Raw genomic sequence first — 12,070 nt, forward strand, 5'->3', positions numbered from 1 at the left:
GGTATATACCTATGTGTGACTCTGTAAGCCAAGGCTTTCTCTTGGAGTCATCTGACAGCAGCCCCCTGAATCAGCCCCATTGGGGGAGTTGCGGTGGGGATCACTGTTTGCCTGGGCCATGACTCCTTTGGGGGGCCATCTAGACTTTCCCTGCATTAGAGAAGAACTTTGTGCTGATGAGACAATAGTAGACAGTGTGTGCATTTCATATAGAAGAGACCATTCTCCCAGCTGGAGGAGGGTGGGGGAAGAGAGAGAGAGCTAGCTATACATTGAAGGAAGGGGGGGGGAGAGAGAAGGGCATCCCCAAGGGGGGATCCAAGGGGGCTCTGTAAAAGGGGTGGATCCAAAAGGGGGGAGTGATGTTGGGGGGCAAGGACCTCCTGGCTGGGGATGGTGGGCTCCCCCCTCTCAGCTGGGCCAAGTGGATCCTGCCCTGTGCATCATGTGCAGCGCTTCCCTGCTTGCAGGCAGCGCATGGTTTCACCTTCAGGGTCGGCTTTGCCTGCGTCCTTCTCTCGCATCACTTTAAGGTAGGGCTGTGTGTATAGGGGGAAAAGGGAAGAACTTCCCAATCCCTTGGTGGGCTGAGAAAAAGGATCAGGGGAAAAAAGAAGCATGGCAAGAAAGCAATCTCTGTATTCTGCTGCCTAGGTTTGGAGGGGGGGACCAAACAACAACTTCTTGCCTCCAATTAATAGTTCCTCTCTTGCTGCCTAATTGGAGGAAAGGAGTTTGCAAAGAGAGCTGAGCTTTGAAAAGGCAATTGGGGGAAAATAAGAAAAGAAAAGATTCATTTCCATTTCAGTTCCAGAGAGTAACCTATCTAGATGCTCCTGCTATAGTCATAGGTCCTACATTTAATCTATCTTGAGCCATCGATCCTACATGAATGGTCTCTTTTTAGAGGGTGTTGTTGTTGTGGGTTTTGTGGAGCCTGGGAACCTTTTTGGTCAAAAGAGGGGGGAAGGAAGGGGGGATCTTGAATGTTAGATCCATTGAGAAACTGGGGGAGGAAAGATCTATGAAGAAACTGGGTTTTTTGGGGGGGAGAGACCCATTTGCTTGTGGAAAATTAAAATGCTTTGGGCTGATGGGAGGAGGAGGGGGGAATTGAAGCCCTTGAAATTGTGTAGTGAAGTAACAACACCCCAAATCCACAAAACAGGGAATGAGTGGATTGGAGACGTCCTTGTACTTTGCTGCCTGGTTGAATGAGTCAAGCTGTGTCGCAGATCCGAGGGATTTCACAGCTCCCTACTCCCTTTTTAATTTTTATAAATGCTAGTTTTGCATTATTTTTTTAAAATGATCGTCTGATATATATATATATATATATATATATATGAGAGAGAGACTCTCTGCGGGATGCAAGGGCATAGCTTCTCTTCAGAGAGTTGAGCTGTGTAAATGTTAATTTAATTACATTTTTTTAAAAAGTCATCCTCCAGGAGAAGAAGGCAAGGGAGGACTCCTGTAGTCCATGTAAGAGGAGTGCACTGTGGATCAGAAGTGGAGGAAGGGGGTGGGGGAGAAGCCAAGGAGGGAGGGAGGACTTGCCTAGTAGGGAGGGGGAAACACCACACACAATAATGCAGACATTTTGTCCCAGGGAGCCCTCCTCCTCTTCCTCCTCCTCTTCCTCCTCCTTCCATCTCCACCCAGCATTAGCATAAGAGTTGCAGCCTCCCTTTGAATGCAGCTGTTTCGACAAGTTGAAGAAAGTTTGGAAAGAGAGGACTTGGAAAAAAAAGGGGGGAGGGTCGGGGAGTTTTGAAAACTCTAATGAACGGTGCATCCGCACTGATTGAATTATCCGCTTTGAGAGCACTTTCACTTCCCTGGCTCCATACTGCCAGACCTCTGGTGCCACAACCAACTCCACTTCCCAGAATTCCATAGCATGAAGCCATGGCAGTTAAAGGGACTGGATCATTTAGCCAGTGCAGATCCAGCCCCAGCCTTTGGAAGCAAGGCATGTTTGGTGCCTATTGCTTATACGCAGAGTTTTTATTTCTATTTGGATCCCAGATGTAGAAAGATACATATTTTCCCCTTTGTCCTCTCTGGGGGACTTTCTTTCTTTCTTTCTTTCTTTCTTTCTTTCCTTCCTTCCTTCTTTTTTTTTGGGGGGGGGCCTATTAACCCTTGCTCTTTATTTAATCCAGATGTGAAACACACCCCTCCCTGTTCTCTCCACCTTTACTACCTTATTGTTATTTGACATACTATAAGGGTGTGTGTGGAAAAAAATGGTGTAACCTGTGGCATTGGGATTGCAAATAATAATAATAATAATATCCTGTGGGAAGCGAGGCAGAACAAATCAGCATTTATCAAAGCAGGGAAGGGGAGATTTAATATCTTTGAAAGCATGGGGGGTGGGTGGGTGGCTTCTCTCCCCATCTCCCCCATCCACCATTTTATAAAAAAGGACCCACATACACATGCATACACACACACACATACACACAGCACCAAGTATGGAACCATGACGTCAATCTCTCCTCTTGATATATCTGTCTGTCTATCTATCTATCTATCTATCTATCTATCTATCTGTGTGTGTCTGTGTGTGTTGTTGTGAAGGTCTCCAGTGTGCTGGATGTGAAGTGCTTACAGGAAAACAGATTACAAGATTAACATCTGTTAACATGATCGTTTATCTCCAGCCAAAAATAGGTCAGGCCTTTCTTAAGGAAGCGCCAGGGCCCCGGCCCGTGATTAAATAATGAAATTAAACTAATGAGTTCATCAATGAGAGAGGCTGGGGAGCAAAGGGGGTCTGTGTGGACTCAGCTGGACCGCCAGCCGCACAGCTATATTTATATCTGTTTATCATCTGTAGCCATATATCTATTTGTTGTTGTTGTTCTGTGCCTTCAAGTCTTTTCTGACTTATGGAGACACTAAAGCGAGCCTATCTATCATGGGGTTTTCTTGGATTGGTTTGGAGGAGGTTTGCCATGACCTTCCCCATGAGGTTGAGAGTGTGTGACTTGCCCAAGGTCACCCAGTGGGTTTCATGGCAGAGTGGAAACCAAACCTTGCTACTCCCAACACTCAAACTACTACTATGCTGGCTCTCTACCTATCTCTATCTCTATATCTGTCGAGTTGTTGTTGCGTGCCTTCAAGCCTTTTCTGACTTCTGGTGACCCTAAAGCCCGCCTATCATGAGGTTTTCTTGGCAAGATTTGTTGGAGGAGGTTGGGTTTCCTTTGCCTTCCTCTGAGGCTGAGAGAGTGTGACTTGCCTGAGGTCACCCAGTGGGTTTCATGGCCAAACATGGAATCAAACCCTGATCTCCGGAGTCATAGTCCAGCAGGCTGGCTCTTAATCTATTCTCTATATGATCAATTATATATAATAATCTATAAAATAATTTAATAATCTATATATAATTTTTGGACACATTCCAAAATTCAATAGCATAATATAATAATATCTATATCCATATTATTCTATATTATATATAGAATATATATAATAATCTGTTATATAATCTATAATAAAATGTAATATAATATATCTGCATAAAAACAAATCCAGAGTCTTGAAGAGTAATCCGGGCAAGGTCCATCTGAGCCCCTTTCTCAGGAGAGACCCAATGCATTCTCCCACCTCTCTTCCAGGGTCCCTTCCTCCTCCTCTTCCTTCGCCTCCTCTTTTTCGGTATGTGTTCACAGCTCATGCTCTCTCCCACCCTTTTCCTCTCATTTTAGCAATGCAGGCATATTTTCCATCTCCAGTGGCCTGTTGGTTTCAGGGCACCCACTCCTTCCATGGAACATGAGGTTGGTTTCCTAAACTCTAGCCTTGGTTTGAGGGTTGGGGTTTTATATTGGTTGGTTATCAAGTGACTGGGGGGGGGGGGCAAAGAAGACTGCAAAAACAACAACAAAACCCTTTCAAAGTGGTCCATGGTTTGTTTGCTTTTTGCTAATCCCTGGCCCCATAACCAAAATGGGCAGCCTTGTCCTGTAGTCGCCAGCCTCTAACTTGCTTTGCATGGCATTTGCAACTCCACATTATACAGCCCTAGAAGAACTGCATGTTTTTGTTTCTCTCTCTCTCTCTCTCCCCATCCATGCATATGTCTTTGTTGGGAATATCTATCGATATCTGGCGAGATAAATGAATACCCCTCTCTTTTCCACCTTCCATCTGCTGTGTGCCAAAACAACAACAAACTATACAACCCCTTTCAAACCAGAGCTCAAATCAGGGATAAGTGTGATCAGAAAGAGGTGGTTACCAGGATCAAATCTGAGCCCTGCTGAATCCAAGAAGTGGAAAATGATCTCTGGGTGTATTTGAACAATGGGGCAGACTTGCTTATCTGAAGAAAGTGAGGCGCCTTGGGATGTGTCCAAAAATTACACCCTTTTGCATGCCAAGAATGTGATTACTGATATCCATTCTAAGTCATGGCTAAAAAGGATTGCAGGACCACATTGAGTCCAGGACACAATGGGGGGGGGGGGTTGCGTTCTCCCTGGTATTCAAAGGATACTGCTGTGTAGCCAAAAAAAAAAAAAAAAAAAAAGGAGAAAAAAGGTGGACGTGGGAAGGGGAAAGTGCTTTATTTTCCGGTGATTAAAGACACTGCCCTGTTGATTCTTTCTGGGTTGAATGTGTTTTTAAGTACATATGCACAGATACATATTCACTTAAGCAAAAGTGAAAACCTAACTGTCCTGGCACAAGAGGAAAAGGAGGGGGAGCACTATTGGGCCAACATAATGCTATGAACGAAAGGTCATTTCTGCACCGCACACAATAAGCACATTCACGCAATGAATAGCAGTTGCAGGCCCCGCCTGTCATGGATCCTGCCCTGTTTTGTACTTAGTAAATTCTTCCCTTTGTGATTCCATCCCCTTGCCCTGAATATTAACATTATTTCTGGTTTTGGTAGCTGGAACATACAGTCTGTTAGTAAATTGATTGTTTTAGAGCAATTTGAGATTGCAGAGTTTTCAGTGATAAATTGTTCATTTCTTTGAGAAGTTATTTTGGGTACATTTGGTGGGATGGACAATGAAATGCAACCTTTTGTGTAGAAGAAGCCAGCTTTCCACTTTGTGTTGTCAGAACTATTTCTTGTTAGAGAGAAACCTGAGCGTATTCAAGTAGAGTCCTTTATGCTTTGGCTTGGTGCCACATTCTTTATTTCATAGCTGTGTCTCTAAATGAGTTAACTATCAAAGGGTTTTTCATTAACTCACTTGGCAGCCCATATATGAATGAAAAAGAGCATAACTGCAAGAGGACAGGACACCATATAGAAACATATATCTAGTGTGTTTTAGACTGTATGGGTGCATGTGTTTATCCATTTTCTTTTACCACTTTTCTTCATCCCAGTTTGGAACAAATGTTTCTATACGTGGGCTATCAATATTTCAGCAGCTTGTTGTTGGAGGCAGGCAGTAACTGTATATAGGACTCAACTCTTGAACTTTGGTGTCACCAGTCCTCTGTTTTGTTAATTCTGCATTGCATTCAGTGTTAGATGCTGCAGTGTAAATCTTTTAGTCCCAACTAGAGTAGACCCACTCAAACCATGTAACTTCCATAACTGTTGATCTACCAAGTTAACACTGATTTTATGAGTCTGTTTGACTTGGGAGTTACAAATGGATTTAGGCCAAGAGTTTTTGTTAAATCATTGTTAGGATTACAGAACAAGTCATGGCAACCTACAGGGTGATTGCATATTGTTAGCAGTGGTACTATTAGGATGTGTTCACATTTGACGCCAAGGCAGTCCAGTCTTTGCAACAAATATGGAAAACAACACAGTAGCCAACAGGTTGTAAACAGTCAATATACATTCCTCCAAGTATTTTTTGTTGTTGTTTAAACTATCAAAATATACAAACAAATACACATACTTTTCTATGTGTAAAAAAAAAGCAAGGCAATAACACATCTAATGAATAAGAAGTCTTTAACAATCTAAAACAATTCTAAAACTAAGAAGAAAACAAACAAAACATGAACACAAAACAGGGAAACAAAGGCTTCCAACATACCTGACTATGGTTCTTCAATATAATTTCCAATCCCCAAGAAAGGGGATAACAGGAATTACAGTGACCACAAGACAATTGCATTAATTTCCCATGCAAGCAAAGGGATGCTCAAAATTCTACAACAAAGACTTTTAGCATATATGGAGCAAGGAATTCCAGATCTCCAAGCTGGATTCAGGATGTGAATGCTGAACATATCATACATAAAACAGGATTAGACCTGAAAGCAGGAGGTATGAATGGATCAAAATAGGAGGAAGGAACATCAACACTTTAATATATGCAGATGACACCATACTACTAGCAGAAAATAGCAAAGACTTAGAACAATTACTAAAAGAGAAGAAAATCAAGCAAGAAAGTGCAAAGACAGGTTTATAGTTGAACATGAAGAAAACAAAAATAATGACCACCAATGATTTACATAACTTTAATGGAGATGATGATGATGATGATATTGAAATAGTTCCACATTTTCCATACCTTGACTCGGTCATTAATCAGAATGAAAACTGCAGTAAAAAAATATATCTGAAGACTAGAACTTAGAAGGGCAGATACGACAAGATTCTGAAGTTTCAAGATATATAATTGAATACTAAAATTAGTATTGTCCACGTATTTCCCATTTCTATGTGGTTGTAAAAGCTGGACAGTGAGGAAAGCTAATAGGAAGAAAACTCATTTGAAATGTGATGCTGGAGAAGACTTCTATGGATACCATGGACTGCTGAAAAGACAAATAAATGGGTCCAAGAGCAAGTCGAGGCTGAACTCTCCCTAGAAGCTGATGACTAAACTGAGACTCATACTTTGGACAAATCGTGAGAAAACATGACTCATTAGAAAAGACAATAATGCTTGTTAAGTTAGAAAGACATCGGTAACAGGGAAGACTGCATTCCAGGCAGATAGACTCAATCAAGGAAGACAAAGCCCTGAGTCTGCAAGACCTGAGCAGTGCTGTTGATTTGGAGGTCTCTGTTTCATGGGGTTGTCATAAGTCAAAGTCGACTTGGTGGCAGTTAACAACCAAAGTTAATACTGTAGCTCTTGGGAAGAATTTCACTTGAAATCAGTGGTGCTTCCTTCAGAGTAAATGTCCGTAAGATCATCCTGCGAAAGCGCATTCCCATTTTCACCTCCCACAGCTGTGATGCAAATAGAAAACCCACACTGGCTAGATTGCATGCTCAGTTCTGAAATACTTCTTTTATTCTTTCTGACTGGCATGCACACCAATAGTGCTTCAAAGGTGGCTTTATACTCTTGTAATATACATATTTACTAAGAAGTACATGCCATTTTCACCATCAGGGTTCAAATCCAAATAAATATACATAGGCTTGAGGACTCAAAATGCAGTTCCAACAGAGGACTACTCAGAAATAAGTCCATTGGATTTAGGGAGTCTCAGAGACAGGTTAACTAGATTGGAGTTTAGGCTGTTTATACTGGAGTATCAAGGAGCTAAACAACAACAACAACAACAACAATGAGGAGGAGGAAGCCCCATTCAATTCAAAGAACTTTTTCTTCTGAAAGCTAGGTATTGTTTTTCCCTTTCTTTCACTCAGTATTATTTCTAAGTAGAGCAGCAAATTGTCCTGGGCAAGGAGGCCCCTCCACCAGCAAACAGTTGCTTGCCTTGGGAAAGATCTGGTGGCATTTGATGGCCCAAAACATTGCAATTGGGAACCATCATGATGTTTTGGAGCTGCCTTTTGTCCAGAGTGAGCAGATGTCCTCACTGCGAAGGAGGACAAGGCACTGCAAAATGTCAGACCCTCAAGAAAAATGTAGGATGCAACCATAGCAAAGCTCAAAACCACTCATAAATTTTAATTCATTTTTTTTTAGTTATGCTCAAAAGGGAGGACTTTTTTAAAAATCCCTGCTGGACAGAAGGTTGAAAAGGAGGACTTCCGTTCACCCTCTGTAAAAATGTAAATTTACACAGCTTAGTCCTGCTCAAAATGGAGGACATTTTTGAAATTCCTCCTGGACAGAAGGCTGAAATGGAAGACATGTCCTGGGAAGAAAAGAGGACCTCTGGCCGCCCTGAAGATCAATGTAAATTCATGCAGCTTAGTCCTGCTCAAAAGGGAGGATATTTTTGGAATCCTTCCTGGACAGAAGGTTGAAGTGGAGGACAAGTCCTGGGCAGGCTATTCATACTGGAGTAACAAGGAGGCACACCACCACAACAACAAGGAGTAGGAAGCCCCATTCAGTTCAAAGAACTTTGCTTCTGAAAGCTAGGTCTTGTTTTTCCCTTTCTTTCACTCAGTAAAAAGAGGACCTCTGGTCACCCTGCTGTTATCACCAGGTTCCAGGCCTGGCATTGTGTGACCCATTGTGACCAGTGTTAAGTTTCAGGATCCCAGTGAAACTATACCCCAGAAGAAGCTAACCACCAGAACAACCCAACAAGCAAGTAGGAGGAGAATCCAGCCCAGGGTTGTTTCCAGAAGGACTGGTTGGAGCTTGGGCAGGTTCTGGGGGCCAGGGCTACCCCAGAGGGTGGGGAGGGAAGAGCAGTGGTGCCAGGGAGGGAGAGGAGCCCAAGCCCTTTCCTCTCCTCCTTTCCACCCACTGGGGCTCTCCTCCCTCCTCCTTGCAACAGCTTGTTGCTGTGTGTGTTGGTGTTAGAGAAGGGAGGAGGCAAGGGAAGGGAGGAGTTGAGCTCTCTCTGGCTGTTTTGCTCCCCCTTTCCCTGGAGCCAGACAACGTCACCACCAGCCCTGCAACTGTAACCCAAGAAGTGAAAGAGGCAGAGAGGGAAGGAAGAGGCAAAGCTTTCAAAGGCTTTTATTTTATTTTATTTTAATTTGGTCGAGGCGATCCAAGCCTCCCAAAAGGAAAAAAAGTGGAGGTGGGAGGGAAAAAGAAAAGAAAAGCCTGGGATCATCAGGAAAGGCACAGGTTCTGGAGAAGGACAAGGAGGCTCAAGATCTGGGGGTGATCTAGTTCTAGTCCCCCTGCCTTCTTTGGATTATCTGGACGATCCTGGCTGCTGGGAAGGTAATGTTGCTTGCTGTTTTCTACTTGGGTTTGTTCTGGTGGAAAAAGAAGGGTGTTGCCAGGCGTGGCAAGGATTGCATAAGTGGGCACAGGGAAGGCACTGGGTGCAAGGGGTGGAGGGACAGCAGAAACAGGGATGGGGCACCCCTATATAGGCATGTCTTTATGGGTAGAGAAATTCCTAGCAGTGGGGGAATGGCTTCCCTCCCCCTTGGAAAGATTTTTATTTTTTTGCACCAGAAGGAGATGGGGGGGGGGGGTGGAAAGAGAGAGAGGGGGAAGAAAGGAGACCATGGCTCTAGTCTGCAGGAGAGGAAAACTTCTGCATCTACACTGGAGAAACAATCCAACTGGACACCACTTGACCTGCCATGGCAAACTGGATTATTTCTACAGCGTGGATGCATTTCTGGGGTGTGAGATTGCAGTTCTGCCTGACAAAGGGAGGAGGGTGAGACCTGAGTTTAGGGCTTGTTTGTTTGTTTGTTTGTTTGTTTGTTTGCAAATGGACTCAGTTTTGGGTTTAGAGCAATTTTGACTTGGGGATGGGATGATCATTCTAAATCCTGCTGCACTTGAATCTCTTGGAAGAAGATGGGTTCCCCAATGGGGGCTCTCCAGAGTTTTGGGGCCCTTTATAAACTCACCAGAGTTTCCAAGTTTACAGAGAAGCCTTATGTGGTTCATACCAAATAGCACTTTCCCCTCCCTTGGTGTAACACTTAAAAGTTGAAACAAAGTGTTTTCACAACCTGTCCCCCTTGGTTTATTTATTCTGAAACCTTGCAACTCAGTTTACAGAGTATGTGTCACTTTGTTGCTAACAGATTTCTCTGTCTTTGTGCTTTACCTCTCTCTCTCTCTCTCTTTGTGTGTGTTTGGGAGAGGAGCTTGTTTTGTAATGTTTGCTTCCTTTTCTGTCCTTACTGTTTTTAATGGTTTCCTATCAAAATCTGAAAGATGCCATGTTGAGACTTGTATAACTGAATGCTACCTGTCCTACTGGTAAACGAGACGAGAGGAATTTCTGTCCATTTTCTCTAATAAAACTAGAGACTGGGGTTGCATAGGAACACTTGCGGTGTAAGAGGTATTAACAGCTCAGTTATTCAAGGAGACATCTTCAGTTTCACAAGAGTAACTGCCCTAGCCATCTTGAGTAAGCTCTGAGTAATAAAACTAGCCTCAGTTCTGTTTGTTTTACTTTGAATCATATATTAGGCATAGCTTTCTTTAGGATTCAGACAATGTGAAAGGCTCCCTATTCTTTTGTTGGGTCTTTGAATGCCTCATGGCTAATATACCCACACCGATAAGGTTTTTTTTTTTTTTAAATGCAGACACTTGAATACCTTGTTAAATTATGTTTAAGGTATACAGCCTGAAGGGCATTTTTAAAAATAAACCTTAGATACACTATTGATGGTAGTTGGAAATGAATGTGTTATTAGGAAGCTCTCTGGCACATTGAAAGTTAAAACCCTGCTGGGTGAAATCATAGATTTATCTAATCCAGCATCCTGATTCCCATGGTGACTAACCCAGTGCTTCCAATAAGGAGCGAATAAAGGCACTGGCTTCATGCTGTTGATTTCCAGCAACTGGCATTAGTTGTTCACTGGGACACTGCAGTTGAAAATGGCAGTTCTATGGAAATATAACAGGAAATAGCTATCAAAGGGCCTACCTTCCTTTGGTTTTGGTCTTGGGAACCTTTGGCCTCCTTGTGTTTTGGTCTGCAACTCCCATGACCTCTTACCTTTGGCCATGTTACTTGGGGCTTCTGGGAGTTGAAGTCCAAAAACCACAAGCACCAAAGATTTCTCGCATTGGGACTGAACTTTCTGTTAAAGTATCTCATTTCTGTAAATTCCATATTTCATTCTGTAGTGTGAATGGAAATTCATTCTCTCTCTCTCTCTCTCTCTCTCTCTATATATATATATATATATAGTTGGCCCTTCTTATCCTCACTTTTTTTTATCCACGGATTCAAGCATCCACGGCTTGAAAATATATTTATATAAAAGTATAAATTCCAAATAGCAAACCTTGATTTTCCAGTTTACATAAGGGACACAATTTTACTATGCCATTGCATTTAATGGGACCTTAGCATCCATGAATGTTGTTATCCACAGGGGTTCCTGGAACCAAACCCCATTGGATACCAAGGGCTCACTGTATATATACATTATGTTATATCCATTCAGATGGTATCTGTACGGTATTTTATTCATACTTTAGATTTATTATATTTAGCTTTTAAAATTTCTATAGACCTATAGCATGTTTTATCTGCTTTGTGTTATTTTGCTATGGCCTAAGGGCTAATCAATAAACAATATGTATGACATTGAGTATGTTATATCAAGTTCCACTTAAATTATGTTATATCAAGAAAGGAGTGATGATTATAAAAATAAGTATTATTTCCTAAACATTTCCTAGAGTTAAGCACAGACCTAGGAAAACGTATATCTTTAACTTAATGGAAACTTTTTTTCTTTTTTTAAAAAAGTAAGAAATGGAAAGAGTTGGTATCATTAAGCTAGTCACACCCTAGTATCATGGATAGCTTGGGGCATCTGGTGTACCTTCTGCACAGGTACAGTTTTCATGAAATATATGCAGAACTGTTGAAATTATTTGAAGTTAAAATAAATGCCATTTGCATGTTTCAGGTGTAGAAGAAAATCCAAATATTAGCGTCTGTGGAGGCTTAGTGTGGCTGGCAGGCAGGCAGCCAGATAAGGTAGCTGCCTCATATGTCTTCATTGGCTCTGTGCCTACAGCTTAGCACAGTAATTACACAGTTGTAGCTGTACTTACTTAGGCATAAGCCCCACTTAAAACAGTGGGCCTTATTTCTGATGAATATGCATAGGGCTGAGTTGAAGTGGATGACTACAGAAAATGCAGAGAGCCAAAGCAGTGCTGTGGTCTGAGCACTGGGCTGGGGCTAGGGAAATCCACATTTTAGCCCTTCTGACTCCTGAAATTCA

At 42.3% G+C, this 12,070-nt stretch overlaps 1 protein-coding gene across 6 annotated transcripts in view; it reads left to right on the forward strand.

Moving 5' to 3' along the window:
* The first annotated feature begins 474 nt into the window (after positions 1-474).
* The window catches only part of ZNF516 (zinc finger protein 516), a 139,986-nt gene continuing 128,390 nt past the window's right edge, over positions 475-12,070 (forward strand). For 5 of the 6 annotated variants that reach the window (XR_016280580.1, XR_016280581.1, XM_089516917.1 and 2 more), the window contains exon 1: positions 8,724-9,065. The gene's annotated coding sequence lies outside the window, so the exon portion shown is untranslated. Of the gene's footprint in view, positions 534-8,723; positions 9,066-12,070 lie in introns of those variants that run through there. The other variant, XM_089516918.1, reaches the window with a different exon arrangement.

Source organism: Sceloporus occidentalis, unplaced genomic scaffold, assembly GCF_023333645.1.
Source record: "Sceloporus occidentalis isolate IW3139 unplaced genomic scaffold, rSceOcc1.0.p SCAF_3, whole genome shotgun sequence".
Lineage (NCBI taxonomy): Eukaryota > Metazoa > Chordata > Lepidosauria > Squamata > Phrynosomatidae > Sceloporus > Sceloporus occidentalis.